The sequence below is a fragment of the Mauremys mutica genome, chromosome 1 (assembly GCF_020497125.1).
Source record: "Mauremys mutica isolate MM-2020 ecotype Southern chromosome 1, ASM2049712v1, whole genome shotgun sequence".
Classification (NCBI taxonomy): Eukaryota; Metazoa; Chordata; order Testudines; family Geoemydidae; genus Mauremys; species Mauremys mutica.
In genome coordinates, this window is record NC_059072.1 from 165,681,583 (window position 1) to 165,709,476 (window position 27,894).

Here is a 27,894-nt window from a genome sequence, read left to right on the forward strand (position 1 = left end):
GCCAATGTCATGATTTTGGGGACCTGTTTTATGATTTCTGAACACTTGGGCTTGGCAGTACTGGAGTATTTTTTGTCTGAAGAGGGTACTGGTTCCCTTCCCTCAAATAAAAGAGTTTAAAAAGAGAAATCCATGCAAAATGATGAATGTGGAGACAGAAAATTCTAATCACATGAACAGAGCAGCGAGGCAGGGTTGAAACCAGACAGCAACAAATACAGCTGTAGTCCCCATCTTGGATTTGGCAGAATTTGTGGGATTAAGATTTTGATGCAGAATTAAATATGTTTGAAAATTCTAAAGTAAGGCAGACACACTGTGCCAGCTTCTGCTCTTGGCTGCCTGGGTGACTCTGCAGCCAAAAAGGTCTGTGTTTGTGCAGAAGCTGACCTTTTGTCATCATGGCCTTGTGATTTTCTTGTTGTGTTTTAAAATGGGCTGATTTCAGGCTGGAGTGTCAGCCTTATCTTTTTTCATTCCTCTTTACAATTTATGACTAACACAGCCTCAGCTAGGCCTGCACTATGCACCCTAGATCTGTGTGCGGATCTACCCCCTGTTCCTGCCCCTTCTATGAATCTATGGAACCTCCCCCTACCACTGCACCTCAGAAAGACCCCTTAACAGGGTTGGGGTTCTATAGGCTGGGATAAACCAGGAATGGCTGAGTGGGGCTGGGATGAACAGGGATCCCTCAGGGGAATCTGTTCACAACTTCAATACAGCCTGAGGCTGCACTTCTGAGAAGAGCCTGTCTGGGTTCTTTGTCTACTCGAGTGGTGATTCTCAAACTTTTGTACTGGTGACCCCTTTCACATAGCAAGCCTCTGACTGCGACCCCCCCCCCACTTATAAATGAAAAACACTTTTTTATATATTTAACACCATTATAAATGCTGGAGGCAAAGCAGGGTTTGGGGTGGAGGCTGACAGCTCACGACCCTCCATGTAATAACCTCATGACCCCCTGAGGGGTTCTGACCCCCAGTTTGAGAATGCCTGTACTAGAACCTTGCTGCTTGGGAGCCAGGGAGAGCAAAAGGAGAAAATAAATGGAAAGGCAGAGCTCCCTGGTCTCCAGCAGGTGCCCTAAAATGTACAGATTCTGAAGGCTAACCCCACTGCTCATTGCATGATGTTGTGGGGGAATCAAGCTCCTCAGTGCCAATGAAATTATTCAGATCCTGGATAAGTTTTCCTTCCCTTCTGCAGGTTTTTCCATGGGAGAGGCAATCTGGATGTAATAGTTAACATGATGGCTAGTAGACGCACTACACAGATGCATTGAGTTGTACTAAAAAAAAAGACAGTGTTCCATATTCCTCATGGACATCTGGGTACGACACATCTGAGGGCTTGTCTACACAAATATTTTGTCCACGGCAAGCTGGATGTAAATCTGCCCCACACTAACCTGCCTCAGTAACTGTCCACATGGACAATTGATGGACATTAACAGTTTGTTATGTGTTAATGCACATCAGCAGGGTCAACATACACACTTACTCTGAGGCAGATTAGTGCAGGGTAGATTCACATCCAGCTTGCAGGGAACTAACTGTTTGTGTATGCAAGCCTTGAGTAAAACCAAATAGTAATATTAAATAACAACACATTAGTGTAACAGAGATAAGATCACAACAACAAAAATCAAGCAACACCTGTCAGTATTCCAAAAACAGAATTAACTCAAGCCATTTTGCACATCTCTTACATTTTATATTGTACTTTCAATGACAAATGGTATTATTTGGTAATGGTAATATATTAAGCTACTGATTTACTATAACAAGAAAATCAGAAATAGAAAATAGTGTGTGTGTACATGCTGGCCAAGTCTGCATTGTTGATGGAATTCTTAATTTTTGAATTTTCCAACTTCACAATTTTTAGCCTGTGCGATATTAACATTGTGTTAACAAGTTTTGCACTTTAGTTTCTTTAGTATTTTTAAGTAAAAGAGAGAGACTTGCCCAGGCTCCGTTATGTTAGTTGTAATTAGGCTATGACCTTGAGGGCCCATTTAGGCGAATGGGTTATAGGTTATATTTTGTTGCAGTTGTTGTATAGCCTAAGATAGTTTTCTATTAGTTGACAGTGTGACAGCTTTGTCTTTATAAAGAAAAAAAGGGCAGACATTTATTTTTAAAGAAATCTTAACGTTTTCAGAGCTTCACAGAATGGAACCAATACTGTGGAGCGTCCTGAAATTTCTGTGATCAGTGTTTTTTCTTCCATTCCTGATGTTGTCTCTCTCTCTTTTTTTTGTGGTAGGATTTTAATGAATAATTTGCATTCTCCTTCGGGCACACTGTCTCAGCAAGATCGTGAGAATGACAGTAGGCTCTTTGCCTGACTGGCCAGGCACTAGAAGAATATATGTTCATGTTATAAATGGGACATGGTTTTATTAGGTTTTGCTAAAAATGCAAGCATGATCAGAAGTGATACACTTGGCAATTCACAGAACGTGTTCTGAAGTGGTGCATTCAATAGCCTACTGAGTATAATATACTGATGTAGTATATGTATGTGTCCATGTATCTCACCAATGGCTAGCCTCTTCTGTCTACAATGTAATAAAAAAAAAGTTCCACCAAGCCTCAGAGCCCAGGTCCATTGATTCAGGCTTGTGGGGCTTGGGCAGCGGGGGCTAAAAATAACAGCATAACTGTTCTGCTTTGGGCTGGAGCTTGGGTTCTGAGAGTCACCCCCACTCGTGGAGTTCAGAGCCCAGGCTAGAGGTGGGAAAACTTTTTGGCCTGAGGGCCGCATCGGGTTTCGTAAATTGTATGGAGGGCCGGTTAGGGGAGGGGGTCATGGCCCAGCCCCCCCCCCCCCCTGCTCCCCTCGAGACTCCTGCCCCATCCAATCCTCCCTGTCCCCTGACTGCCCCCGGAACCCCTGCCCCTGACTGCCCCTCTGGGACCCCTGCTGCATCCACACACTCCCACTCTCTGTCCTCTGACTGCCCCTGGAACCCTGCCCCTGACTGCCCTCAGCTGCCCCATCCAACTCCCCCTCCTTCCTGACTGCCCCCCCCGGGATCCCTGCCCCCATTCAACCCCCTGTTCGTCCCCTCGACTGCCCCACCCCCTATCACACCCCCGCCCCCTGGCCACCCCCCCAAACTGCCCTGCCCTCTATCCAACCCCCCCTGCCCCCTTACTGTGCTGCCTGCAGCACCAGTGGCTGGCGGTGCTACAGCTGCGCCGCCTGACTGGAGCTGGGCCATGCTGCTGCTGCCACCGCACAGCACAGAGCACCGGGTCAGGCCAGGCTCTGCAGCTGTGTTGCCCCAGGAGCTCACAGCCCCACTGCCCAGAGCATTGTGCCGGCAGAGGAGCGAGCGAGCTGAGGCTGCGGGGGAGGAGAGACAGCAGGGGAGGGGCCAGGGGCTAGCCTCTCGGGCCAGGAGCTCGGGGGCCGGGCAGAACAGTCCCGTGGGCCCGATGTGGCCCATGGGCCATAGTTTGCCCAACTCTGCTCTAGCCCAAGCCTGAATGCCTACACTGCAGTGTTTAGCCCTGCAGTCCAAGCTCCACAAGCTGGCGTCAGATGACCCAGGCCAGCCGTGGCCATGCTGCAGTTCTTTTATTGCAATGTAGATGTATCAAGGGTATGTCTACATTTGAATTGGGAAGTGTGATTCGCACCATGTGTCAACATACCTGTGCTAGCTTGGCTTGAGCTAGCACCCAAGAATGCAGTGTCTCTGCAGCAGTGTGGGCAGCAGCTACCCATGCAGGAACCCAGGAGGCTGGGTGGCATTATATGCGGGGTGGCTAGCCTGAGCAGCCACCTGAGCTGCTGTGGGCACACTGCTGTTCTGAGGCACTACCTTCAGCAGAGCTAGTGCAGGTACATCTTCACAAGTTGGGAAGCACACCTCCCAGCTGAAATGTTGACATATCCTAAGACTGCAACAACTTGCTACTAACTCAGACCTGAAGGAATTACTCCTCTAGCTTAATGGTAGGCGATGGTGGTGCTATGGGTCCTCAGTTTGATTCCAGCTGATGCTCAAGGTAGCTTTACACATGTGGCCACTGTGTGTTTGTTACATGAGCATTCATCAAAGTGATTTTTCAATTGCTTTATCATGTTTATTACTGAGCAGAGCCTATTCCTCAGTGAGGGCTCTGTTCATGCCAGGTGTTGCACTCTCCATTTTCCTTGTGGCACTGTTCAAAATGTGTGTCTAGAATTGTTTTCACTGGAAAAAATTGGATTTTTCTTTTCCCAGTCTCTCATGACTCAAAGATAACTGCAGGGATTGTACTCAAATGCCTGAATAAAAAAATATCTCTCCTGCCAGAGACTAGGTGTGGGAATTTACAGCTCCAAAACTGAATGTGAAAATAAAGGGTATTCATGGAAAGTTTTACAGCCTCCACTATAGTAGGTACTACCAGGTGTTTGTGATAAAAAAAAAAAAAAGCTGATTCCCTATCTATGCCCTATACTTCCCTTTCATATACTCTGATGGACCTGATTACATTGTCCTGAAAGATACAAGTTAAAAAACAGGTGCAGCCATGCTAATTCCTGTTATATGACCTTGGTGGTAGAGCTTCCTGAGCTGCTCCTTTGGATTGCTCTTCTAGTTGCAGGTTAAAAGAAAACAGTGGGTTTAGTTCTGCTGTCAGTTACACCACTGTAAATCTAGAGTGATGCCACTGAAGTTAAGGGAGTTAACTTGAGATCTGGGCTCCAATCTAACATCTTTCAATTGATTTGAATGGGAGAGGGATTGGGTCTTTAGAGTCAGGGGCGGCTCCAGGCCCCAGCACGCCAAGCGCGTGCTTGGGGCGGCAAGCCGCGGGGGACGCTCTGCCGGTCACCGGGAGGGATGCAGGCGGCTCCGGTGGAGCATCCACAGGCATGCCTACGGGAGGTCCACCGGAGCCGCGGGACCAGCGGACCCTCCACAGGCACGTCTGCGGGAGGTCCACCGGAGCCACGGGACCGGCGACCGGCAGAGCGCCCCCCGCGGAGTGCCGCCATGCTTGGGGCGGCAAAATTCCTAGAGCCGCCCCTGTTTAGAGTGGTGCAATGGAGAGCAGATTTTGGCTCAGTGGGTTTAACCATTAGAAGAGACTGGAACTGATCAAATATTTTGTACAAACTGACTTATTAAAATCTTTCAGCCAAATTCTGCTTTCAGTTACACTGGTGTAAATTAGGAATATTTCCATTGCCTTAATTGGAATTACTCCAGATTTAAAGCAGAGTTTGACCCTGTATTGTTTAAATGCCATAATAATACCTAATTCTTACATAACATTTTTTTATCTATAGACCTTAAAGTGCTTTACAAAGGAGGTCAATATCATTATTCCCATTTTACGGATGGGGAAACTGAGGTATGGGGCGGTAAATTAATTGTCCAGCATCGCTCAGCAGGCCAGTGGCAAGGCCAGGAATAGAACTCCTGAGTCCCTGTAGCCAAGAGCTAGATATTATTACTTATCAATATTCTGGGACATTTGCTATTCCTTCCCACAATAGTTTTGCAAGTGGAATTCCTGTGGCTTTGGGGAAGTGCTTATTTCCACTAAACTCCATTTTGCTTTATTAAATGGAATGAATTTTTATTTTGAGCTTACATTGTATAACCAATATGTGGAAGAGTTTTTTCATATTCTTAGATGTACATGCTTTTCCAGAGTGCAGTTTATGTGAGTCTTTGGTCCTCATTGCAGATCCCAGAGGTTTCACATTAGGTTGTTGTACGTGTAATAGTGCTAATACTGGAAGGATACAGTAGTGTAGACACAACAACATAGTAGCGATACAACATATAAAGGATTAACATATAGCCACTTTCTTCTAATAAAATAACCTGTTCTGGTTAAGATATCCAGTTTAAATGGAGGGAAGAAGGACAAGAGCTGGAACTGGACAGGTCTCTCAAAACAGGCACACGCACAATGCAAAATCAGCACGACTGTGTAGTTCTATTTGGATTGGCCGCAGCCTCAGTGATGCTGGGTTTGCAGGCATATGTGCATTTTATAAATTACACACAGCACTCCCGGCTCAACTTAGAACTCTTCTTGGTGATTCTGGTCTGTGCGATTATCCCCTTGTCTGTAGTATTTCTAGGGCCCTTTACCACCATAGAATCAATGGCTCTCATCTTGCATGGAGCTCCATGTGGAATCTCATTGAAATCATCCAGGTTCTACATAGGTGCAGGAGTTCACCCATGCGGAGCTCCTTGAAGGATTGGGTCCTAAGCGGGTATGCATATACTGCAGCTGGGAGGGGTGATTTCCAGCCCAGGTAGACAGACTTGCACTAGCTCAGCTCAAGCTAGCATGCTAAAAATAAGTGTGGAGGTTGCAGCATAGGTGGTGGCTCAAGCTACACACCTGAGTCCAAGCCCACCTGACTCCCTGGGTCTGAGCGTGGGTGGCTAGCTTGAGCCTCCGCCAACGTTATTTCAACAGCCACACTGCTATTTTTAGCATGCCAGCTCAGGTGGAGCTAGCGCACATCTGTCTAGCCGTGCTGGGAATCACACCTACCTAAACGCCTAAGCCATAGACTTTCAGCTCCTCCGGTTGTGGAGGCTTTACAGAACAACCTTTGCCTAAGTTTTTAAGGGAGCCCAAAAGCAGAGATGGGATGCTTCTGCACCATACTTCTGCTGCTGATGGCAATATTTTGGCAGTTTGGGGATGGAAATGGGACATCTGTGTCGTATCTGTTGGAATGTGACTCACAGAATATAATGAAAGCATTGTGATGGCTCTTTCATTTGTCAACTTTTTTCTTTTTTAAACAGAAACCTCATCCCCATCCCCAGCCCCTCTGCTCTGTAACAAGGGAGAGTATAGAGATGGAGTCTGCTTTTGCCCAGAGGAATGGACAGGACAACATTGTGAGACAGGTGAGTATGAACAATGTTATTTTTATGAATCAGAGAAGCTGGGGGTGCTCTGCCTGCTACAGGATTGGATTCTTGGGCAATAATGTTATTCATGTACTAGCTGGGACTGTTTTATTTCAGCCATTTCTGTTGTGTTTTTAAAAGATGAGTATCAGAGTGACGCATTTAGTTTCATCCGACTAGGGCCTGTTTCTAGACAACTTAGGCTTCTGTTTGAACCACTGAACATCACAATGGCCTAAAACTCTGAATCAGATTGGAGGTGCTGATACCGCTTCGTGCAGGAGAGAGAGCCAGTTCCACGGCAAAAGTAATTGGCCAAGATGGGAGCCTATTTCTGGCTTGTATGGTGAAGGAGGCCAGTCTCTACCCTTGCATCTGTCTCCCCCCTGTCACCTGCACCCAGAGAATGGACTGATGGCTCAGTCTCAGCTTTCCAGCGTGCAAGGAATGTTTATGTTAAAGTTTTGGGAGCTTTTGGGCTATAACTCATGTCAAAATATCATCAGATTCACCAGCCCCTATTTTGTTGCTACTCATACATTTGTAGAAGGAGAGAGTAAATAAGGGGGTCTTGTTTCCTTGTGTTGAGTCAGAGTGTGCCTGAAACATACATCACCACAGAGTCTAGTAAACAAGAGTCTGAAGAATGCATACAGCTCTGGACATCCTGCAGCATGATCTGTCTTAAGTATTTGTAACAGGGTACACACTGCACCCCCCTGGATTCAGCCCCTTGGCCCCTTTCCTCCGTGAATCAGGGACACTTCAGTCGGGTGCAACACCCAGTCCATTCTCCCTGATTGGGGCTGGAGTGGAAGGAGCTGATTAAGGGCTTCTTCAGCAGCGCCCTGCCACAGTATTATACAATCTCTCTTCCCTTGTCATCTGTCCACCTCCCAAACATCAAAGAAACAAAACATCTGCAAAGCAGGGAAGTATCATTTCCATATTACAGATGAAACTGAGGCACACAGAGATTAAGTATCTCGCCCAAGGTCATGCAGGAAGTCTGTGGCACAACTGGGAGTTGAACTCAGGTCTTCCGAGTCCCAGTCCAATCCCTTAACCTATAAACATACAAATAAACATAAAATAAAACAATGGACCAGATTGTATTTCAGTTCCTGCTTCAATCATTTGCTGGTGGCCTCTCACTTATATCAAGCCACTTCTGAAGCTACCCATGAACTTGGTTATTTGAATGTAACTTATCATCTCTTTTGCTAAACAAAAGAAGACCACAAAACAAAACTGGATTTGCAAACATTATGCTTGTTAAAAGGACACAACCAGCTCTCATTTGGACCTAAATTTTCGTTTTGTAAAAACAAGTTGTTACAAAACCTAAAATGAGATAATTTCCCACTAATCTGTAATGCATATACACAAAGGCACAGAATTAAGCTTGCATGGCCAATAAATAAATCTGACATTTGCTGACTTTCAAGTTCTTGTCTTTGTGACCCAAATACCATTCTTCTCACATCGGGATTTTTTTAAATGTAAAATCCTAAGTTGCATTTTTTTAAAGAGTAAAAAGGTAAAAACAAATTACATCGTGTGTGACGCGTAGGTGCCTAGAGTAGCCCACCCTGAAAATGCCAAGGTCAGGGCAGGCTGCCAAAAGGAGAGCAGATTCTTTCTCAGAACTGGGGGTTAACACTGTAGTTAGGCTCACAACCACTCACAAACTGTGCTGCTGATCCCTCCTCTCCCCACTGGTTATCAGGAAGCAAGAAAAATAAAAGAAATCACAAAAGGCCCTTTATTGCACTCCAGTTCTCTGGCTCCCAATCAGCACATTGGTCCAGTACAGTAAGGAGTTATTAAAATAAACTCTGCTCACTATACAAAATTTTCTTCCAAACCCCAAAGAGCCAGCCACATTACCCCAGGTCAATATTAATTTGGATCTTACCCCAAATACCATGCTGCCAGCCAATCCTTTAGAATCTAAAACTAAAGGTTTATCAGAAAAGAAAAAAGAAAAGAACAAGAAGAGAAAAATGAACAAGAGAGGTGTTAAACGGTAAAAGCAGTCAGATACATAAATCAGAGTCCATATATCAGGTTCTTAGCAGTATTGGTGAGTTTGCTGGCTTGTAGAGTCCCTCTGGAACATAGCCAAAGCTCGGATAGGTCATTCAGTCCTTTGTTCAGGGCTTCAGTTTGTAGAGAAGTTACTCCAGACGTGAGAGGCAGGACTGAAGACAAAATGGAGAAGATGGAGCTGCCTTTTATATCCTTTGCCATGTGCCTTGTACTTCCTTTGTCCCAAACAAAACTCATAGCACATGGGCACTTGCAGTCCCCTGTCCACAGACATGACCCTACCCTACCCTACATGTCCTGCTGACTCAGTGTAATCCCTGCCTTCTCTCAATGGGTTCATTGTATAGCTGATTGCCTTTGATGGGCCATCAAGCATACTGGATAGTACTGATGCCAATCTGTCTGGGGGTGTCTCCCACAAACAGAGCACAAGTTTGAAATACAGATATATCACACATATTTGTAATTCACCATACAAAGACGATACAAACATATAGACAAGATTATCACACTTGGCAAATCACAAACGGAGCACAAGTTTGAAATACAGATATATCACACATATTTGTAATTCACCATACAAAGACGATACAAACATATAGACAAGATTATCACACTTGGCAAATCACAACACTTTCACTGACACCTTACACGGCATATCTGGTGAGATTCATTGCAATCTTATCATATTGATATCAATAATACCATAAAGTTTCTCACATTATTTCATACAGCTTCACACCCTCCCATGCAAAATTGATGCAGAAAGGGGTGCAGTGTTCTAGACAATGTTTAATGCATCACAGTAATTCTCATTCTTTATTATGTATTATTACAGCTTACAGTTCAACATCAGAATTGTCAGTGTATAACAGAAATGGTTTATTAAAATCAAGTTTTACTATAACAGGCTTTTTCTTAGTAAGGTTTATTGTGGACGTAACAATGTTACTGAATCCCTTCACCCATGGCAATAGTGGATTGTACTTTCATATCTTGCCTGGAGTTCTTGAAAATAGCTAATTTATCCCTACAAACTCTGGCCAGGTGTATCCTCTATGCAAACACCTATATGCAAATCCCCCTCCCTGCTAATCTCTGACAGCAAGGTAATTTGCATCTACTCAGACACTAGCTTTCAAATTCTCATCTGTTATCTATTCCAAGGCTGAATTCTGTCTTAAAAAGATACAATCATTTTCCCTAGCCCTAGAAGCAGGGTGCTGATGTCCTTCCATTACCAATCAGAATGGAATCAGATGTACTCAACTCCCCTTAGGGTATGTCTTCACTACCAGCCAGATCAGCGGGCAGCGATAGATCCAGCGGGGATTGATTTATCACGTCTAGTCTAGACACAATAAATTGACCCCCGAACGCTCTCCCGTCGACTCCTGTACTCTAGCTTGGCGAGAGGTGCAGGCAGAGTCGACGGGGGAGCGGTAGCAGTTGACTCACCGTAGTGAAGACACCACGGTGAGTAGATCTAAGTACTCGACTTCAGCTACGTTATTCACGTAGCTGAAGTTGCGTAACTTAGATCTGTCCCCCCCAGTGTAGACCAGGCCTAAGAGACTACAAGATATATCCAAAGCATGTAGGGGTGAGTGTTTGCCTGCTTCCCTCCTGCATCCTTCAGGGTTCAATCATAAGACTGTTCTGCTCTGTAGATTCAGCTACCCAGTTTCCCCTCTGAACCTGAGACACAAACTGTTCACCTAAAGAATCAGCAAGGGTGCATTCATGTTCCAGCAACATATTCTCCCCAATATGCTGGCCAAGGACAGCCACTTGGTTATAGGGCTGTTCAAACTCCCTAACAATTTTCACTCCATCTGGAACCTTCTCTAAGCTAGCCATGCTGGATCTTTCTAAAGCAAGGTCAGTGGATCCATACACAGCTGAATAAGGGTTACAGGTACTCCAGGGCTGTCTTTAGGATTTATGAGGCCCTATGCAGTATTATTAAACTGGTGCTGCTATGCCCGATGACAGCCCAAGCTGGGGGGGAGGGAGAAATGAGACAGCAAAGGATAACGAGATGCATCACAGTTCCCCGCAGAGACCCCCGTACCCTCTCCCTAATGCAGAATGGACATGCAGAAGGTACCTAATTAAAAGCACTAAACTTGGGAATAAAAAATGGAAGTTACAGGTTTTTTGATATGCCCTGAAGTTTGTCAGACATTTATTTGCAAAAATGTTGTAGTAAGGGTGAGTCAGCTGTCTTGCTGAATACAACATTAAATGTTATGGAATACATGATGCAGCTCTTCTCTGTTTTACATTTTCTTAATATTTCTAAGCTGATTTTATATTTTAAATGTACTCTTAAGCCTTCATAAAGTAATCATTCCAGATTACTACATATTTAACTCACTGAAACAAAGACATTATTTTAAATTAATCAGTCACAGAGGTTTAGTGTGTTCATAACAATGTTCACTGCTTTTAGAAAAAAGAACATTAATTTACTGTGTGTGATCTCCCTAACGAGAGACATGTTTATGAAATTTCACCAACTTTAAAAATGTTTCCAAAGATTTTAGGCATAACAAAGGATTTTATAACTTACTAAGGTACTGATTTTGCTGGAGGGTTCTCTTAAAACTAGTTAATCAGATAGACAGAAGTAAAGAAAGGGAAACTCTTTGGCCAGCTATCTGGAAGGAAAGGAGTGTTGTCCCTTGATAGGCTCTTTTCAATGTGTGGGGAGAGGGGGTGAAGGGGGAAAGGGATGGACAGAAAGGACAGGAAGACTTTGGAAGCAAGTTTTTTTTACTATAGTAATTAAAATGTTTATTTTAGATAAGGGTGATCTTTTGGAGGATTTATTTAAAAAACTATATGTCTGAAGATCCAAGTATTTAAGGCTAAAGATGATTGTGCATCAAGAAATCTATGCAAAGATTTTTTAGAGATGTGATTTTATAATCTTCACCAACTCACTAATTAAATATTTTTAAAGCAAATTTTAAACTAAGGTCCTGTAGACTGACATGTTCTGAGTAAATATTACGGTCATGCACAACTGTTTTTCTCAGTAAATTCAGAAACTGACAGTATATACCTGGGGTTTAGCAAATGCCTGTTAAATGGTTTAATTACCCCTTGAATAGCTCTCTAACAGTTGTGCTAATGGGTCTGGCAGGCCGGAATGCTTTTTCACTTTTAACTACTAGATCCCCTCCCAAGGAAGAGTCACCAGGCTGCAACAGCCAGCTGTGGGAGCCTGCAGGAAGGGTCAGAACAGTGATAGGAAGAGCTAGGATGGTGGACACTAAGACCCAATGGTGCCCCAAATTTTCAGGTGCCCTATGCAGATGTGAATGTTGTGTATGCCTAAGGACGGCCCTGAGGTACTCTCTTTCCCTCTGCAGCTTTTCTTACTGGCAACATGCAGGTTACCACACAGAAGCTTAGGGCCCATCATTCCCTCCTTGTCACAAGTTTCTACAATGGTAGTGGGTAACACAGTTAAATCACCTTCATGCTTCCCTTGTGCTCTGGTCATATCCACCTGATTAAACAGAGCTGTCATATCTTTACCCAGCAACGCACTAGCAACAGGCAAGATAGAAGTACCAGAATCGCCCAGTCCCTGGGAGTTAGTTGAGACTTTAACCAGATGTAACCTAGTTATAATGTCATTATCCCTAACAGAAGCAAGTTTAGGAACACTTTCTCCGTGGGTGACAGCTAAGTCCAGAACAAACTCTGGGACAACTGACAAATGCTCAACCAGCATAAGCTGAAAGGGTCCTTCTGTCTGCTCCACAAACAAAGGACTGGAGATACACCCTAATTCAGCAGGCACACTGCTATTTGCACCGGACAAACAATTGGAGAAACTCTCCATAGGCAAGTCATTGCCCCTAAAAGACACAGGTTTAGGAGCACTTCCTTCCTGGTCACAACTCTCCGCACTGGTAGCACGTAAAGCATAGGGATACTTACGTCCCACTAACATTGTTTTCCCACACCGCTGACTATACAAAGCCATCAGTTCACAAGTCTGCCTAGGCTCATCTACATTTTCTTTGCCAATCTCTCCCTTTAAACCTTCTCTTACACACCCCCACTGAAGTCTTTAAAAGAAAGGTTATCTGAGAATTTGACACTTTTAGCAATTGGAACATTTCTCTCAACATATAAACTGCAGTTTTTCACAGACAGTGGCTCATCATACTGAACCACTTTAAGCAAATTGCTTCTACACTGTTCAAGCTTACTTTTATAAGCTTCACTTGCCAACAATCTCCATTGTCGTCAGATGTCAACAGTGTGGTGCTCTGCTCTATCCAATGTTGATAACAGTCGGCTGTGTGCGTGTGTTCCCTCTGTGTGCTGTCCCGGCTCTTTGCAGATAGCTGACACAGCAGACCCTGAGAGAACCCCCAATGACCACAGACTCCAATAAGGTACAAAGGCACCTGGCCAGGTTTATTTCCAAATGAAACACAGTCTCTAGCTCCCCGAATCAGATGCCTATGGTTCTGCTAGTACATATGTGCTCCCTGACAACAGGGCCGCCCAGAGGATTCCGGGGGCCCGGGGTCTTCGGTGGCGGGGAGCCCCGCTTCGGCGGTAAGTAGGTGGCGGGGGGTCCATCCGTTCTGGGACCCGCTGCCAAAGTGCCCCAAAGACCCACAGCGGGGACCCCCCTCCATCAAATTACCGCCGAAGCGGGTCTCGCTTCGGAAGTGCAGCCCCCACCGCGGGTCTTCGGGGCACTTTGGCGGCGGGTCCCAGAACGGAAGGACCCCCCCGCCGCCGAATTACCGCTGAAGACCCGGCTGCACTCCGGCTGCGCTTCGGCGGTAATTCGGTGGCGGGGGGGTCCTTCTATCTCGGAGAGGAAGGACCCCCCGCCAGCGAAGACCGGGAGCGAAGAAGCTCCGGGGGCCCGGGCCCCACGAGAGTTTTCCGGGGCCCCCGGAGCGAGTGAAGGACCCCGCTCCAGGGCCCCCGAAAAACTCTCATGGGGGCCCCTGCTGGGCCTGGGGCCTGGGGTAAATTGCCCCACTTGCCCCCTCCTCTGGGCGGCCCTGCCTGACAATGGATGCAGCTCAGTAGATGGCGGGACTCTCCACTGCCCCCTAGGCTGGACAAAGACATCCACTCGGGGATGCATTCTTACACACAGGTACAAACAAGTTACATATCACTTCTGATGCACTGAGATACAATCCCCTTTACATATTAGGGTGCTGCCTCCCTTCTTGTACAGGTTGGTTCAAACAAACAAGTCTATCCATCATATTATCCTTTTGACTCTATCTTTAAGATGAGTCAGCCTGTTCCTTGCTATCTCTGTGGAATGTGTTCGTATTGGGATGTTCTGGTGCCATTGTTAGGTAAAATCTGTCAAGCAAGTCAATGGGCTACACCATTCACTTAAGAGAAAAAGCTCGGAGTCCAGCACCCGAGTTTGTGCCAGCACCGAGTCAATGTTTATACACAGAAAGGTAAACAACAAGTGATTACAGATCATAATGGTCATGCAATAATCAATTGAAGATTCTACAGGAATAAAACAGGTAAAATGTAAATAGAAAGAACAAAGGAAGGAGATGGCTATGGGAGGGGGTGTGTCATAGTAGTTCGCAAGAGGTCAGAGGCTTTTGATTAAAAGTTTCAGATATCTGGGGTTCTCAGATATCTGTCAGAGACCAGACAAAGCTATTCGTTGATCCCTTTTAATGGGCCGCTTGGCACACCATCCTTAGCTTAAGATAAGGAAAAGAATAAAAGCTCGGAGCAAGTTTATGAGGGAGGGGACACACTGTGGCAAGTTTTTTGGCCCCAACAATACCCACCAAGAGGTTTTAACCCACCCAAGTTTTATACCACAGACGCCAGTAAAACACTAAGTTGATTAACAGATTACATAATGGTCATGCATAATCAATGAAGGAGCATCTACAGGAGAAGAAAATAAAACGTTAAAATAAAAAACATAAAATGTGTCAGAATTGAGAAACAAAGGCCTATCTTGTTGGGAGGAGGATGTCGATGAGTCTTGTTGGTCAGGGGGAGGGGTCATGAGGTAGTTCGCAGGTCAGTGGTTGGATTAGTTAATTAATAGTCTTCAGATAGAGGACATCAAGTCCGGATTAAGTTTAAAATCATAGACTGGCTTGAACGTGGGAGTTCAGACTCAAACATTCTCCACTGCTACACCCCTTTGGGATGTTAAGGAGGGTGTCCAATATATTACCAAAAGCTACACCGACCATTTTTGGGGAGCCAAGGGCTACCGCATTTGGCAATGTACTAGCACTGGGCAACTCAAGAGTCGAAGGCCTTTGGCTGAAAAAAAAAAGTAGGAAAAGAATAAACTGACCCACATGAGTTTAACAAAACAAAATAACAAAAAAAGAGGGAGGGGGACACACTGGAATAACAGCAACACAGTATTTTATTAAGGATTTACTATGGCCCCAAAACAATACCCCCCCCCACCAAGAGGTTTTGAACCCACCCAAATTCAGGCAGCCAATTCCATAAGGCTCCCCACCAATCATAAGCGTGGCTGGCCATGAGGAGTAGTTCTTAGCCATTTCCCCCTTAGATGTTTGGTACGTTGAAAAGTGTTCAGGGTAGTGTCCCCCCCCCCCCCTTTACCCCCCCCAAAAACACAGCATTCTTCATAAGCAGAAAATAAACTAAAAAGGCATAATAAAAAACTACAGTTGTCAGAATAAAAGGTCCTCTTATTTTTTTTCGAGTCATTATAAGCCGCGCCTCCCGCCCCCTGATGTCTGAAAGAGGTAAGCTGGTCCCCCCCCCCCACTGGTCAGAGGCAGTGTCCCCCCCTCAGTGGTGGCACCAAGGGCTGCTTGGTCCCCCCGTCCCCTGTGGTCCACCCCCCTACGACTACACCCCACCCCGACGTGGGAGTGGTGGATCCAGGGATTTGCGTCCTTCCAGGAACACTGCAGTCTGGGTTGTTAAAAGAACCTGGTGTCGTCCCCCTATAAACCCCTCGGGCTGGAGGGCGTGACCACGAGACGAACTTTCCCCCCCCGCCCCCCCTCCCGCCCAGACGATGTTTTACCCCACCCCACAGTCCCCTGGTTGGAACGGTGGGTGGCCCCCCAACAACCCCCCCCCCCCCTTTCTTCAGCGGCACGGTCTGGGGGAAAACTGCGAGGCTTTCCAAAGGGTACCCCTTTACCGGAGGCGAGGCCTGTAGGTGACGAGAAACTGGCACGCGGTCATATGATCCCCTCCCATAGTGAAACATCAGCACGTGGTAGCGCCCCGCCTTTGAAAGGGGGGTGTCCATAGATTGCAGTTCAAATGGGGGATTCCACCCAATACACGGGTATGGCCGAGAGTACGAAGGTGAAACAGGACCAAGGGAAGTACCTGAGGGCACTATTAAAAACCCTGTTTCATGACAGTATTTAGCCAATGTAAGCTTAAGCTCCCATATTCTTCATACGTTCAACGTTTCCCGCTAGACTGGGGGTGGTAGGGTGTATGAAGGAGTGTGAAATGCCCAGTCCTTGTTCTAAACGGCCAAGGACATTACCAGTAAAAGTGGGTCCGCGATTCTGAATCAAGTATGAGAGGGATGCCCAAAAACGGGGTACAATGTCTTTAAGGAGGATCTTCGCCACTGTGGCAGCAGTACAATTAGCAGTAGGAAAAGCTTAGACCCATGACGTCAGAGGGCAAACCAAACACTAAGGAGGTGCTTTTTCCCAAAAGCCTTTGGGCATATCTGCAAAGTTTAATTTGAGAAGATGTTGAAATGGAACAGCAGGCGGCGGTCTTCCACCCTTAATTTTGTTAAGAGGCGGAGCAGGTCCATTTCGCTGACATGTGCTGCATGCTTTTCACTAGTTGACAGGCAGTAGGGGTTGAATGCCTTGGTAGCATACCAAAAGCGAGCGATGGTGTTCACAAGGGCGTGCGTGCCGTAGTGACCCCCCCCTTTATCATGGTGCCAGCAAACTGCCACGGGGTATGTGGAGCGAGGGAGGCAGGCTCGGCCATCCGGCATAAGGCCAGGTCCCTTTGACCAGAGTGGCTCCAGAGGCTTTCCCCACGACTGTAGTTCAGCAGCGGTACCAGTACAGGGTTAAAAGCATACTTGCTATCAGTAAAAATGGTAAACGGTCTTACCAGCGGCCAACTGGCAAGCTCGGGGCCAGGGCATAGAGTTCGGCGGCTTGGGCTCCCCAGTTGCCTGGGGCAGTGAGGAGGCCTCTTGAATGTCCCATTCAGAGGTGACTGCATAACCATTAACATAGAAGGAGCTTCCGTCCGAGAAGAGGATGCAATCAGGGTTGTCCAGTGGCACGTCAAACAGGTTTTGTTCTTTTATCTGTAAGATGCTCATTTGAACTACTTCCACACAGTTGTGATGATCCTGGAGGACTGGCTGGTCAGGAAGCAAGGTAGCTGGATTAAGGGGCCCACATCTTTCAAAAATTAGGTTAGTGTCTTCTAGGAGTTCGGACCTCTAGCTGCTGTGACGATGGGGACGAAAAGACTTGGGTCGTGCCCCTACGCAGAAGCGGCTGACAAGGCATGAGAGGTCCAGACCGTGGTAAAATGACCCAGGGTCAGCTCTTTGCCTTTGTGATCAGCAGGGCAGCTGCTGCCCAGAGTCCGGGTGCAGGATGGGGTTCCCTGAGCGACAGGGTCAATCTGCTGGGAGTAAAAAAGCAAGCAGAAAATGGTGGGCCCGGCTCAGCTGGGTAAGGACGCCACTAGCAATTCCGCCCCCTCTCGTGGACCAAAAAGGTGAAAAGGGTTTGCTGTAATTGGGGGGGCGGAGAGACATGGAGGAGGCCACACTGTCCCCCCCCCCCACTTGAGTAACTGAAAGGCTTGAATCGTGTCTGGGGACCACTGCAAAGGGTCAGGAGCAAGCGTTAGCAGTGAGTCGGTGGAGCGGTTTGCTCAACTCCCCACAGGACGGCAACCAAGGGCGACAGAAGCCAATTAATCCTAAGAAACCTATTGGAAGTTGTTTCTTGGTGTTTGGCAGAGGGCAGTTTTGGATAGTCTTTATGCGGACCTGGGTTCATTTTGTCTCCCCTCTGGGGTTAACAGGAAGCCCAGATATCGGAACCTTCTGTGAGACCGCACTGAATCTTGTTAGGGTCTACCTTGTGGCCTCTCTGGTGTGTAGGTATAATAAAAGTGCCTTACCATCGATGCAGAGGGCGGCTTCTTCGCGGTTACCTAGTTAGGATGTCATCTACGTATAGGACTAACGTGGATCCCCTGCCGACTGGTGAAGCCTTCCAATGATCGTTGGCGGAGGCATTGGCTATGAAAATCGTGGGGCTTGTCTCCTGTAGCCTTGAGGACGTCGTTGCCAGACATAACTTTGTCCCTCCCCAGGTGAAACCAAAGAGATATTGAGAGTCTGGGTGCACAGGTATGCTGAAAAAAAGGGCTGATTTTTAAGTCAATAACAGTGAACCACTCAGGCATCCCCAGGGAGATTTGGCTGATGATAGTAGCTGAATCAGGAACTACTGCATGAAGAGGGACACATACTGATTAATAACCCGTAGATCCTGTACAAAGCGCCAACGAATAGGGTCTCCGTCCTTTTTAGGAGGCTTTTTGACAGGCAGTAGTAAGGGGTATTACAGGGAGTGCGCTGAGGGCGGACTAGCTTTTTGTGCAATGAATCCCTCGACAATGGGGCGGATGCCACTCCCGGGCTTCCAGCGACAGGGGGTATTGGGGAACTGACGGGGGGGGGTCTAAGGAGGGGCTTCACTTGAAGCCTTACTGGCTCTGCCGAAAGGAGCAGGCCAACATCTGTGTCAAAGAAATTCCCCAGAGGGTTAAAGGCAAGTCAGTGAGGTCAGGGGAGAGAGAGGGGGGGGTTTCTCCCAATTACCCTGAGTTTAGGGCCGAATCTCCTAACACTGTCATCAATAATCCTACCCCTTCAGGAGTGGCAGGTTTAAAGTAGCCTCACGCTTACAGAGTAAATCCCCGGCCCATCAAAGGGATCGGACAAGCTGGGGAAAAAAGAAAACGGTGAGAAAAACATTTATCAGCATAAATAACATTTAGAGGCAAAGTTCGAGTCCCAGAGAATGTGGGTTTGCCTTCCACCCAGTTGGAGTTTTAACCTCAGAGGATAGCCAGGGAGAGGGGGCATGATTTTAAAAGAGAGAAAGTAGCTCCAGTATCAATGAGGAAACAGACAGGCAGTCCCCTGAGACTGAAAGGGTTAGATGAGGCTCTTTGCTGGGAGGGGAGAAAAGTTGAGGAAAGAGCCGGCTAAAGACATTAAGGAAATAAGACCATCACATTGTTTGCCTTCGCCCCCGGGGTAACCGTCATTGAGAGAAGGCTGAGTTTGCTGCACAGCTGCTGCTGTTGCCCGTAGTTGATCCAGGCCTGAGGAACGGGGCTGGGCTGGTGGTGCAGGGGTGTATTTGTCCCTGGTGTAAGTATCTGTCGCGGATGCGACCGGACCCTCTGGCGCAGCGTCCCCAGGGGCATTCACGTTTTAAGTGACCGGGCTGTCCGCACTGAAAACAATTTCCTGATGGCTGGGGTTGCCAGGAACCCTCTTCCCCGAGCACCCTGAAATTCCATGCCCCACGGCCACGGCTTCTGCCTCGAATACCACCGCGAATAAAAAAGAAAAGCTTAAAGCCATCAACTTAATATTCTTCCTTTTTCTCTTTCTTTTTACTACTTTCCCCTTTCTTTCTCCCATGCAAAACTCCTTCCGAGGTTGTGCCCCTCCAATTCCTCCATACCTCTTATCCCTCTGCAGAGATTCCAATTTGGAGTCCTGCAGATTCCCCTCTGCGCTCTCTGGAGAGAGTCCCCTTGCGGAGGAATAGGGGCAGGTGCAGTGGGACCAACTGACGAGTTTTAAAAACACGCCGTGGTTTACACCCTTCATCGAAATAACATGGAGGGGGTTCACTCTCGGGAGAATACCTGACTGCCATAATTTTTAAAGATTTTCCACAGCTCTGCTGCTGTGTCCCAACAAATCCTAGTTAACATAACTGTCCCGGATGGTCTTTTTCGATCTGGCTTCCTTACTCCTCTTAAGGCAGCCTGTTCGAAAGAGCCATACGTAAGGCCACCTCAATCTCCGGGTCGGCCAATACCGCGGTATACCCAGTCCCAATTCCTTACACACAGTGTGTACAACTTCCTCCTAGACATTCCTGTCTGTACTGGGAGTTTTCCTTCAATTCCATAACTTATTTACATTCCCCAGCGGACTCTCAAGAGGCACGCTAGTCCCTTGACCCATGGTGTCTGACAGGGAGCCCTCCAACTGGCGTTTATCCTGCTGTCCAGTACACGACCCCTCAATATTGAATTGGCTGGGGAGAAAATCTCCCGTGGCGCCTGCCAATTCGTATATGAGTGGTTGACCACTGGACAGAGGCACCGCACCAGAAGGAATCCCAGACGAGCCCCCAAATTGTTAGGTAAAAAGCAAGTCCTACTCACCTCTCCAGCACCCGAGTTTGTGCGGAGTTGGTATAGACAGGGCTCAGAAATCTGTCAGAGATCCAGACAACAATTCGTTGAATTCAACGGGCTCACACCATCCTTAGCTTAAGAGAAAAGCTTCGGAGTAAGTGTGGCAAGTTTATTAGGGGTGAGCATCAATGTTTATACACAGAAGTAAACAAAGTGATTAACAGATCATAATGGTCATGCATAATCAATGAAGATTCTACAGGATAAAACAGGTTAAAATGTAAATTAGAAAAGACAAAGGAGGAGATGGCTACTTGTTGGGAGGGGGAGGTGTCATGAGTAGTTCGCAGGTCAGAGCTTTTGATTAAAAGTTTCAGATAGAGACATCAAGTCTGGATTAAGTTTAAACTCATAAAAAGTTCAGACTCAACACCATCGTGGCACATGTTCATCCTATTAGTGCTCGATACCTTTTAGATATGTGTATATGTGCAATTAGCAGCTTTCTTCTTGACAACTTCTGTGAGCAGGGCCTGCCACTGGCTCACAGCTTACCTTTGCTTTATGTTAGCAAAGTCTTGACCATTACTTTAGTTCAGGCCTCATACTGGGCCTGATACAAGGCTTATGTTTCAGGGCCTCATTTTACTACATCCTTCTCCCACAAAAAATTTGTCCTTTCCTTCCTCAGTTAGGGCTTTAACCTGAACATCAACTTTAATCTGCTCTAGAGAAATATTTTCCTGAGCAATGAGTTCTTTCTGTGCTTCATCTAATTCCAGATTCACTAATTACAGATATTATGACACACATTCAGAAATTTCCTCAACATATAAACTGTTTTTCTGACTAGACAAACAGCTATTTTTCAGCAAAAAATTTGTGACGTGACGGTGTATGACTCTATGCTGTTGTGTGTGGTTAACCTGGTACATTATTTCCTACAGCATCACAACTAGCACCTGGCTAGTGAAACTAGCTAGTCTATTTTCATTGTCCAACCCCTCGCCCCCCAAATACGGGCAGCACAGATAGTGAAAAGTAAGGGTCTAATCCCTTACACTATCTTCTGTGGAGGTACAACAGCTGAGGATCTGGCCCATAATTTGTAACTTCACAATGTCCCTTTAATTGTTGTATGCAAGGAGACCAGAAGAAGAGCTGTGTGTGGCTCTAAAGCTTGTCTCTCTCACCAACAGAAGTTGGTCCAATACAAGTGTGACCATTGTCACTTGGAGAGGACAGACTGAGGTTGCTCAATCAGGGCAAACTGCAAAGAATGGGGCATTTGATCCCCAAAACTGGTGGCTATTCTAGTAATTAGATCCACCAAGCCAGCAACAAAAGAGTTTACTGGTTACCCAATACCTTACTGGTTACCCAGAAGCCAAATACACAGCTCCCTTAAAGCAACTGAGCCCTTGGCTCTCACCCAGACAGGCAAGTCAACTATGATGAGGATTATTGAAAATCTTGTTCATTATACATAAAGTTCTACCAATCCCAACGAATCGGACACTTTACCCAACTGGTCAATGAATATTTCAGATCTTACCCAAATACATGCTTACAGCCAATTCTTATTAACTAAACTAAGATTTATAAAAAAAAAGAAGAAAGAGTACAGGTATTGTGGTTAAAAGATCATTTTATGTACAGATATGAATAGAGTTCTTATGTAAGTTTCATAGTAGAACCATAGAATATCAGGGTTGGAAGGGACCTCAGGAGGTCATCTAGTCCAACCCCCTGCTCAAAGCAGGACCAATCCCCAACTAAATCATCCCAGCCAGGGCTTTGTCAAGCCTGACCTTAAAAACCTCTATGGAAGGAGATTCCACCACCTGCCTAGGTAACCCATTCCAGTGCTTCACCACCCTCCTAGTGAAAAAGTTTTTCCTAATATCCAACCTAAACCTCCCCGATTGCAACTTGAGACCATTACTCCTTGTTCTGTCATCTGCTACCACTGAGAACAGCCAAGCTTCATCCTCTTTGGAACCCCACTTCGGGTAATTGAAAGCAGCTATCAAATCCCCCCTCATTCTTCTGTTCTGCAGACTAAACAATCCCAGTTCCCTCAGCCTCTCCTCATAAGTCATGTGCTCCAGCCCCCTAATCATTTTTTTTGCTCTCCGCTAGACTCTTTCCAATTTTTCTACATCCTTCTTGTAGTGTGGGGCCCAAAACTGGACACAGTACTCCAGATGAGGCCTCACCAATGTCGAATAGAGGGGAATGATCATGTCCCTCGATCTGCTGGCAATGCCCCTACTTATACAGCCCAAAATGCCGTTAGTCTTCTTGGCAACAAGGGCACAGTGTTGACTCATATCCAGCTTCTCGTCCACTGTAACCCCTAGGTCCTTTTCTGCAGAACTGCTGCCTAGTCACTCGGTCCCTAGTTTGTAGCAGTGCATGGGATTCTTCCGTCCTAAGTGCAGGACTCTGCACTTGTCCTTGTTGAACCTCATCAGGTTTCTTTTGGCCTAATCCTCTAGTAGAGATGGTGAGCTGCTGAGTTGCAAAAAGTTCTTTCCAGAATCATTTTTTCAGGTTATAGTCCAAATAGGCAGTCCATATATAGAGTTTGTTCAAATTCTTCCATGAGAATTAGCAGGGTAATCCAGACTGGAGCTGGAGACTTCAGTCTTCCAACTCAGGTTTCCCCTGACCAAGTTTAAGATCTCAAGTACAGGATTGAGGCCCTAGAGTTCTTTTATATATCTCTGGCAGGCTGCGATAGCCTTTTGACAGTATAACAACACAGAAGGCGTTCCTTGAATGAAAAATAGGTAATGCACATGAATTGCTTTGAAGTAAAAATCCCTATTTCCTATGTATACACAGGTAAACTAGTAGTATTAATTAACATAAGGCAATTATCCATTCAAACTATCAAGGCATTCCATTATGGCACAGACAATTTAAACTGAAGACAATGTAAGTAATATTTCCTGCAATATCTTACATCTTTGATCTTAAGGTTAACTGAACCATACATAAGCATAATATAATATACTTACAACACAAAAGGGAGTTAGCATCCACAAGCTAATCTGGTTATGTGGTTAACGTCTAACAAGAGATAGGTAAACACATACAGTTACTATTTACCTCTTATTCTCGACAATACGGGTTCACATTTCAAAGCTCTAGTTTATCTAACATGGCTTTGTTAGCTATTTATAAGGAATGGCCCTAATTACTACTTTATATACTTTTCTAATATGTCTTTAAAGGTTGAATTTGGGTCATTTAGCCTGCTAGTTGCTTAACCCTTTCTGGCTCAGTGTCACAAAAAGACATTACCTCACCCACTTTGTCTCTGTAATTGTCCCTTTAAGGCAGTAGTTTTCAACCTTTTGTCATTTGTGGACCCCTACAAATTTTGAATGGAGGTGCAGACCCCTTTGAAAATCTTACAGTTTGCAGACCCCCAGGAGTCCATGGACCAAGGTTGAAAACCACTGCTTTAAGTCACAAGTCTAAAGTTATAATCACCTCCTTTCTAGCTTTATATTTTGTGTTCTTGAAAATTGCTCTACATAATGATAGTATTTAACCTGAATGTATTTTGTTCCCTACACAGCTAATTTCTGTGAAGATAGTACTTACGTAGTCAACTCTTCAAAAAAGTTTACTTTTACAAGAATTGTAGTAGACAGATTTGGCTATTCTGCAGAAAAATGTGAAAACAACACTGTAAATGGTAGGTGTTTCTTTCCTCTTCCCTCCTTCCCACTCGCCCCCCCCCCCCAAATGAATTTAAGGCTGGTGAAAGATGTCAGCTTATCAGACCAGGAGATGGAAGTCCTCTATTTAACCCCTGAATAGATACAGCCCTCCCCACACTGCGCTGCTACTATGTTTTGATGCTGATCCCTATGAAGGTGAAGATGTAATTTAGTCTCCATATGTCAATGTAAATAAATATAATTTTCTCTTCATGTCCTTGGTCTCCAAGATGGCCAACAAAAATGCTAGTCCTGAATGGTGAGTTTTGTGAGTGGGATACCTGGACACTTGGAACTGGACTGAGATCACTAACTCATATCACATAAACCACTGAGGTGGTGATTAAGTCAGCTACTACTGTGCAGAGAATTAATTTAATTGCACCATATGACAGAGAAATGTTTCAGGAAAAGTTATTAAAATATCATCCCTTTATTCTGATTGGATTGTGGGTATTTTGTAAGTAAAAAACAGGAGTAGGAAATGGGTCAGTTGAATATTATATAACACAGTGAGTTTACACTACATACAATGTCTGATGATCTGTAGGACATCTCTTTGTTCCGTAATATTTATATTGTTACTGCCTCCACTATATTTCTGCTGGTAACCTGTGACAAATTTTCAAACCTATTGTGGGGGGGAAATTACCTGCTTAAGGGGTAGGATTCTACAACCCTTACTTATGTAACTAATCCTTCCCCTATTTACATGAATAAACCCAATGACATCAATAGCACTACTTGTTTGAATAACGGTTACAAATATGAGTGAGAGTTACAGGATCAGGCCCTGAGAAGAAAATAATTTAAAAAATCATAAGGGTTAACGGGGATCTGCAAAGCATGCTGACATCATATGACTGTGAAAGGACTTTTTTTTTGTTTGTTTTTAAATTAAAGCTGGTACTCCAAAAGCAAGCCGGAAGTGCATCAAAATAGGAAGAACACCTACTCTAGATGATGTGACGTTTGTGAACTGCAGTATAAACCTGAAAACTCTAATGGATGAGGTACTCTTGTCGTTTAATATGTCATTTAAAGGGTTGCTACAACTACAGTGAAGGGGGGCTATAATGACCTTCATGATCTGAGTTTGGGATACGGATTCCAAATGCGGAGTTGGTTGAAACAAGAAACGGGCTAAAATCACCAGTACATTCTGGCTGCTTTGCTCTTCCCTAGCCCAGTGAGTATTTTCCCACTATTTAAGAACTAAACTTTTTATTACTGTAAAATGGTATGTCACAGATTTATAAAGATAGGTTCATTAGAAAATAGGATAAATAACAGATTTGTCTTCACCAATAAAACTGATATAAAATATAATGAAGCTTTCAACCTGTTCCAGGCCATCAGATATGATTCCATATTGCAATACAGCTGCACATACAGAAAATAAATAAAGGTGGGATTTTCAAAAGCACTCACTTTTGGCCTGTGACTTCCCATTTTATTTGAGTGGGAGCAGAGTTCAATGCTGAACACTTGAAAACTCCACCCTAAAATAAATTGGGAGAAAAGAGAGGAGAAGTAGCTTTATACATTGTCCCCTAGGTTCTCTCTTACGTTGGCATTCCAAAGTATAGGGGCTTTTTGCTAATTATTTTAAAACTCATGAGCCTGCAAACTTTTATGCCTTCTTAGAGTGTAGCTGTAGCTACTTTAAACCCCAATTTAAAACAAAACCAAACAAGAAAGCTACAATCCACGTAACTAGCAAAGGTGCCAATTCTTCATCATATTTATTTGCTCCCATGTACTGTCACCAACTCTGTCCTTGTTCTGTTTGATCTTTAGATCGTGAGCCTGTCAGGGCAGGGTTTGTCTCTCTTTTTCGGTACAGTGTCAGACTGTACAGCTACCATAATATAAATATTTACTACTACTACTAATAGTAATAGCATAGGCTCTGTATTTGTGTCTTCAGTTTAAATTGTCCTCCACAATATTTTTTAATTTTTGAAGTTAGACTGCCACCTAGTGAATTTTAAAGAAAACTCAGCATTTTTCAATTACAAATGATGATGGAAGATTTGGGAAAGCTATATCTGTAATGATCAGGCCCATAACCCAGACTGTTTGTTTCTCCTGTGCTCTCAATGCTCAGGTCTCTGAAAAAAATCGGGTCATAGGAGTCTCAAGTTGGGAGCCCCACGTTGGTGGATATTTCTGACCTTAATCTTTGTGTTTCAGTACCCCATCTGTAACATGGGGGTAATTTGAAAATAAACTAAGGATTTTGAAGCACTCAGATATAACAGCGATAGGTACCATGAGAAATTAATACTATATCCAGGCCAGAGTTTAAATAGTGTGCAGTAAATAAGGCATATGGGCACATGAATCCAATTATCCAGGTCAGCATTAAGCTGTCATAACTTTGAGATCATCCTCTCTTCCATCAGTCTCCTGTCTCCTTCACTACATCCTCTCCAGCTTCTGCAACACATGAAGCAGGGGTCCTGCAGACAACAGCCTCCTTTACTACATAAACCCGACTCACCCCCAGAGAAGGTCCAGCCCTTGAATGAGGCAGGGGTCCTGTGGCAAAAATAGTATGTGATCATGTAATTAAAGACTGTAACACAATGTAGACTGTGACACAGTTCCTCCTCTGCCTTGGTGGGTCCTGCGCTTATTGGCAGATTTGCTCACCTCAGTGATCTTCCCCACAGTCTGGGTCAACTTCTCCTGTGTCTGATCAGGAGTTGGGAGGTTTGGGGGGAACCCGGGCCCGTCCTCTACTCCGGGTTCCAGCCCAGGGCCCTGTGGATCGCAGCTGTCTATAGTGCCTCCTGTAACAGCTGCATGACAGCTACAACTCCCTTGGCTACTTCCCCATGGCCTCCTCCAAACACCTTCTTTATCCTCACCACAGGACCTTCCTCCTGGTGTCTGATAACGCTTGTACTCCTTAGTCCTCCTGTAGCACTCCCACTCCTTGCGCCTTTTGCTTCCAGCTCCTCACACGGGCTTCCTCTCCGCGGGCTTCTCCCCCCCCCCCCAACTGGAGTGAGCTCCTTTTTAAACCCAGGTGCCCTGATTAGCCTGCCTTGATTGGTTCTAGCAGGTTCCTGATTACTCTAGTGCAGCCCCTCTCTGGTCACTTAGGGAACAGAAAACTACTCATCCAGTGACTAGTATATTTGCCCTCTACCAGACTCCTGAATCCCACTGGTTTGGGTCTGTCACAATACCTACCCAGGGGTGGGAGTGGGGGTGCTAATTAAGGTTGCACGGGCAATGTTAATTCTGACATTTCCTATTTCAGCGCTTAATTTTGCAACCTTACTAATACCTTAATAATACTTAGAGAAGGACTAGGCTACTCTAGGTGTTTTCTTTGTTCTTCTGGTAGCTTCCTAAAGTCGTTTCAAGTCTAATTCTGTTTATGTAGCACACATTGTGAGTGGGAGGGGCTACAGAAGTCCATGGATTCAGAAGCTCAGGATAGGTCTACAATGATAAAAGACCCTGAAGTTCTCAGAACCTGGGCTCCAGCCCAAACCCAAACATCTCCTCAGTAATTTTACAGCGCCACAGCCGAATCCCCACCCACCCATCCCAAGTCAGCTAACCCAGGCCAGCCTTGGGTCTTTTATTGCAGTGTAAACGTACCCTTAGTCATCTAGACTTTATCTAGATTTTATTGTATTTCTGTGAGTGGGAGGAGTGACTGTGTATAGTGGGCCAAATTCTCTGCATACTGATGTAAGCTGGCACAGATCTATTGAGTTAATAGGAGCTGTGTCAGTTTAT

At 45.3% G+C, this 27,894-nt stretch overlaps 1 long non-coding RNA gene across 1 annotated transcript in view; it reads left to right on the forward strand.

Moving 5' to 3' along the window:
- The window catches only part of LOC123361686, a 32,460-nt gene extending 7,381 nt beyond the window's left edge, over nucleotides 1-25,079 (forward strand). The window contains exons 2-4 of the long non-coding RNA XR_006576192.1: nucleotides 6,794-6,898; nucleotides 23,988-24,107; nucleotides 25,036-25,079. This is a non-coding gene — a long non-coding RNA (uncharacterized LOC123361686). The remainder of the gene's footprint in view (nucleotides 1-6,793; nucleotides 6,899-23,987; nucleotides 24,108-25,035) is intronic.
- The last annotated feature ends 2,815 nt before the right edge of the window (nucleotides 25,080-27,894 follow it).